Below are 6,089 nucleotides of genomic sequence, written 5' to 3' on the forward strand. Positions count from 1 at the left end.
AGTAATGTAATCATAGGAGATATTTAAATCTTTTGATTGAACAAACATTATAGCATTATAATCCAACAATATGCTCCAAAACTAGGGTGACCAGATGAGATTGGCTGAAATTCGGGACGGGGGGGGGGGGGAGTTCATCCAATAATAGTTTTATTTATTAATTTTATTTAATAATAAAAGATAATGAATTTCAAACGGAATCAATCATATTAATATAAGTACATATGCATATAAATAAATTTATATAATACGTATAGTAGGCTATTTTATACTTTATAGAATAATAGTTCATACAATAATAGTTTTCTTTATTTTATAATAAAAATAAGGAATTTCAAACTGAAGTTACTGAACTAATCCTATTTTTATTAATATAAGTACATATGCGTATAAATTTATATAATACGTATAGAAGTATTTTTTTAACAAAGACAAGTGCCTTGCCTGCCCTCGACCAATCTGACTCCTTCACGCGACTGACTGTCACTGCCTGCACTTTCAACTGTCCTCGCGGTTGCTGCAACTTTCGCTCTCTTAATCAACTCTATAAAACAAAAAGGTCCTATTGTCTTTGTGCATATAGATGAATAAGATACATTAATAGAAACAATACAACGTCAGCATATTTCGCGGAGGTTTTAACTGCTGCCAGCACAATGAGAGCCTACAGTATAAAAACAAGATGCTGCAGCAAATGAGCAGCCGGCAGCGGCTGGCTGCAGCCAATGGGCAGCCGGCGGCGGGTGGCTGCAGCCAATGGGCAACCGGCGGCGGGTGGCTGCAGCCAATGGGCAGCCGGCGGGGGCTGGCTGCAGGATGACTTAACCTCCTCGCTCCTGTTTATCAGACAACTACTACTCAAGATTTTGCTTTAGTATAATTTTCGGGGAAATTAAAGCGGGATTCGGATTAAGATTTAGCTTCAGTATGATTTTCGGGACAATTAGAGCAGGATTCGGGATTCGGGACAGCAGCTTAGATTTCGGGACTGTCCCGAATTTTTCGGGACGTCTGGTCACCCTATCCAAAACATCAGAATGATTGACTGAGATCATCCTTCATTTAAAAATGTTTATCACTGCTGCTTCCTCAAGAAACAACTTCTGATTTGATCTCTCATCTCTGTTTCTTACAGCTTCTAAAAAAGAGGATTCAGTGAGGAATAGAGAAGATTCAGTGAAGGTAGAGATGGAGCCGTTGTTGAATAATATCAGTCAGTAGCAGTGATGTTTCTCCAGTGTAACATCATCAACATTACAAACACATCAGCATCACATCACTTATAACATCACACTCATATCAATGAGTTTAAACAATCCAGCTGTGTGTGCTCACTGCTCATGAATCAGAGGAAAATATTTCCTTTTGATTTGCAATTTACATTTAAACATTTCAATCATTTAAATACATGGAATTAATAAGAAGATGAGTATATTATAAATATAATAAAAGTCAATATAATTAAAGTTGATTGAACACATCTGTTGTTCACACTGATCTACAGATGAACTCTGATCTTTGTTAAAACACAAATTAATAATTCAATTTTGTTACGCTGTTAGGTGATCCTGCAATTGTTTAAATTTTTTCTCATAAATCTACACTACGTACTCAATGACAAAGTGATAACAGAATTTTATAAACTTTTGCAAATGTATGAAAAAAAGAAAACTGAAATATCATATTTACTTTTATATATATTCATACGTTACCAATTACTTTTGTTACATTTTTTAAAGACTAGTATTTTCATCAGTTTCAAAAAATGAGTTTTTACAACTTTTTACTGAATGATTCACAAATTACATAAAATTGTCATAAAACATTTATTTTATTGACCCTTTGCAACTGTTTACCATTTATCGTTGTTTCAATGTTGTATCAATGTTGAACAATCAACTGACATTATTTCAACCAAATTTCAATGTTGAACGTCGGTCACCCTTAATTTCTCAAGACCTTAAAAATATTACAATGTAAAGACACAGGAACCACAAAGAGGGCACATACAAGCATCCTTACTGAAACATTTAATAACAAAAGAATAACTATGGGCTCATGGACTTTACAGACATTGGGTTAATGATGGTTAAAAGACCAGAAGTGCCTACTACAAGAAACTCAAACATATCTAACATGTAATGGTTTTTCGTGAATGCATTTTCTTTAACAGGAAGTCACATCATAAACTGCAATGTACAGTACACTCCTAAAAGGGAAAATAATTAGGGTTTACTCCATCTAGTGAAGTAGTTGTATTTTGCATTCAAACGAATAGTGCTCTCTAGCACCGCGGTTTTCCAAATGCGTGTTGCAACTACAGTAGCCGTTATGTAGTCACTGATCTCCTTGTCTGTTTCGGCTGGTTCACCTGTTCTGAATGAAAACGCGTTGTGGAAACGCATTGGTAGGCTAGTGCTTTTTGTCCCTCTCTGCTATTATAGTTTATCAATACAGCGGAGCGACATGGAAGCCTCCTTGGACTTACCCCTTCAATGTAAGTAAAGAGAAGAAATTCTAAGCTTACAAAGAAAAGTCAGATCACTGGCAGAGGTCATTTGACACCAACGAGGCCATATTTATGACTAATAAAACACTTAAAGACATTGATTTTGATTAATAAAACACTTAAAACCCTACTTACTGTCCCTTTAAAAATAAAGGTGCTTTGTGATGTCATAGAAGAACCATTTGGCTGAATGGTTTCATAATGAAGAACGTTTCTGTTTTTAAGGTAAATTAAGGTTAGATTAATTCATGTGTGAAATAAATGGTTAAAATGCCTTAGACTGAAAGTTTTTTTTTTGAGGAACTACAAATAAGACGATCAACTAAGAAATGTTTGTGTTGCATTAGATTTTTTTTTAGTCAATTTAACTTATAAAAAATATTAGTTGACTCACTTTTATTTGTTTTTTTAAGTGAAGAGTTTGGTTCCAAAACCAGATAACTCGTTAAAAACTTTTGAGTGTGCATTCCAATTAATATCAATCAAACTGCAGTTGGTTTGTTTTGATTTAAAGGAACAGTATGTAAGAAATTTAAATCAATTAATCATTAGATGGCCCTGATATGTCACTAGACATTAAGAAATAATTTTCATTTCAAATACTTATATCGCTCACAACAGTGGTCCGGCCAGGATATTGTCATTTAAAAAGTGGAATTGCAGGCCTCAACTGATGTTTATGTTGTCGTTTGGTATATTGGCCACCAGTTGTGTGATTGCAGTACCAGTTTTAGCCACAAGTTTTGTGATTGCAATACCAGTTTTGGCCACAATCCTACATACTGTTCCTTTAAGCCTTTATAACTAAAAAAAAAAAAAAAAATACAAACAAAGTAGCACAATAAAAACATGATGAAAAAAATGTTAAAAACAGTTATCTCGTTTTGGAATCAAACTCAATGTTAAACAGTATTTTACAAAAACAAAAAATTATCTTTAACAGTGTACAACTGAATGATACAGACATCTGTAACTGTTGAACAAACATGTTTGTTTCTCTCTCTGTGTACTTCAGGCAGTAAATTACTTTAATTTAGATGCAAAATTTAATTCAGGTCTGTGATCTCATATAATCAAATATTATATAACTATTTATGTCCTGTTAAAGAAGATCTAGAATTTAAAATGTGTTTTTCTCTTAAGATGATGATATTTGTATATAACTCAATTCTGTCATTAATAAAGAAATTGAAATGGACATAAATGTGACATTTTGCTTTAGATTTAAAATTTAGAGACCATATGACTGACAAGTAAAGCAACCAGTCAAGTTTCGCTTTTGTGCCGCATCATGTTTTGGGGCTTGGAGATGTCGCCACGGTAACAGGTCAGTGTGCATCATTTTACGAACATTTGTAAAGTTTATAACAATAATAGTAAATAGGTGAAGATTCATTGCCTACATTTAAACAGTAGCGTTAATTCGATCTTAATTAAGCATATTTTAACCGATGTAAACATAAAAGCTTCTTCTAACAGACGGATTTGTGTTGTTTCCGCATAACATCGCAACATGTGCATCTCCCGGAAATCCTGTATAAATCAACCAATCAGAGGACGACTTCGGAATCGGAATACTCTGAATTGTTTCCAGAAAAATGAACTGTATGAATCAGACATTCAGCCTATGGTGGACATGATGTCTGAGACCGAGATTAGGTATACGGAAATCATTTTACTTTACCAATGCACACAAGGACGATAAAGACAACACTAAAATTCCTCAACATTTTAAATAATGTTTAAAAATATATGCATTTCATTTAAATCTGTGTGCCGACTTTTTGGTTTTGGGTTGCATGTGATTACAGTATTTTTTTATAAAATAGTTATAGGAGGCAGTACATTTAATTAAGTATTTTTTTATTTGATATAATTTAATTTGATCTAAAAATATTTCACCTTCTGTAGTGCGAATAAACTCCCCATATTAGCAAATGTTACTTTCTTTAAAGAAATACGCACACCAGGGGCGATTCCAGGATTTTATAAATGGGGGGGCACAGGGGGGACCAAGAACCAGTCAGGGGGGCCAATCAAAAAATTCAAATGAAAATAAATACTGGTTTAGAAAATATTAAGCATGGTTCCCAAAATCTTGTGCAATGCCACATGTTCTAATATAGATGGTATTAATTTTTTGTATTTTGCATGGATTAAACAACAGTTCTGTTCCAGAATAGTTTACTTTAAATAAATTGTCATAATTTACTCATCCTAAAGTTATTTCAAACCTGTATGAGTTTTTCTTCGGCTGAACACAAAATAAAATATTTTGAAGAATCTTAGTAGCCAGAAATTGATGAACCCCATTGACTGCATGTTATTTTGTTCCTACATATGAAGTCAATGGGATCCATCAACTGATTTTGGTTACTGACATTCTTAACTCTTTTCTTTTTTGTGATCAGCAGAAGAAAGAAACTCATACAGGTTTGAAACAAGTTTAGGTATATGACCATTTAAATTAAGTGAACTGTTCCTTTAAGTAGGCTATCTACATGGCGTGTAGCTGGAATTAGTTAACATTCTGACATATCAGGATTTTGGGAAAATATTAGCCTACTTAAAAATTTGTTTTTCTACTCTGTCTGATCTGACTTTCATTGTTTATTAGCCTATATTGTATTTTAACACAACTGAATGCTATTTTTTACATATTATCTGTTCTGTTGTCAGACAACAAGAAAGAGTTTAAGCTAGTGACTAAACCAGGGGCGTAGGCAGAAATTGTATTTTGGGCGGGCCGGGACAAAAGTGAGTGGGCCAATAGTTTATCCTAGAATAAAATGACAACTAGACAATCTGCAAAAATAGTGACATCTTTCCTTTGCGGCGAAGGCAATAATAAAACACTGTCTAAACATGTTCAACCAACACATAGCTCAATAAAGGCTAGACAAACCAGGCCAGGCAGTCTTATTTAGGCTAGTCAGTAGTGCAAAAACAGTTCACCTGAAATAAAGTAGGCTAAAAGTAAAAGGAAATTGAAATAATGAAAACTCTCAGCAGAGCACGGTTTGAAATAAATAACAACACACTGCCTAATTTATATTAAATCAACCATATAACGTACAGTGCAATCAGCCTGGTGGAAATTAAGCTTTTGTGCCAAAAAATAGCAACTCGTTTAAATTAAACAATGTAACTTAACCTATAAGGCATACGTCTATACACAACACACCACTTAGTTAAATCACTTCCCGAGCAAAAATTAAGGAAATTAGTTAAACAACAGGCTTACCTTTGTTGTTTTCATTCTACAAAACAAGACGCAAACGCCTGGGTTTAATGTTGAAAACAGAAATTATCTCATTATAGTCCAAAGAGTCACAGAGTTATTTTTCAAAAAACTAAAGGCACAGGTTTTTGAAGCGAGTAGTACTCGTGGATTCAAATTGGGTTGTACGTAGTTCATCAATTGCCGTTAGATCGGCGAGTCAACCTGTGTCAGTCTGACCGGAGAGCGCACTGGAACTGCCGTCAGGGAGCAAGCGGCAACCGGCGCCACCAGCGCGCCTGACTAGCCGCCTTGTGGGTTGATGAGTCTGAAGAACTGGGCTGGTAGGACTCGGCAGAT

Source organism: Misgurnus anguillicaudatus, unplaced genomic scaffold (assembly GCF_027580225.2).
Source record: "Misgurnus anguillicaudatus unplaced genomic scaffold, ASM2758022v2 HiC_scaffold_31, whole genome shotgun sequence".
NCBI classification, from domain to species: Eukaryota; Metazoa; Chordata; class Actinopteri; order Cypriniformes; family Cobitidae; genus Misgurnus; species Misgurnus anguillicaudatus.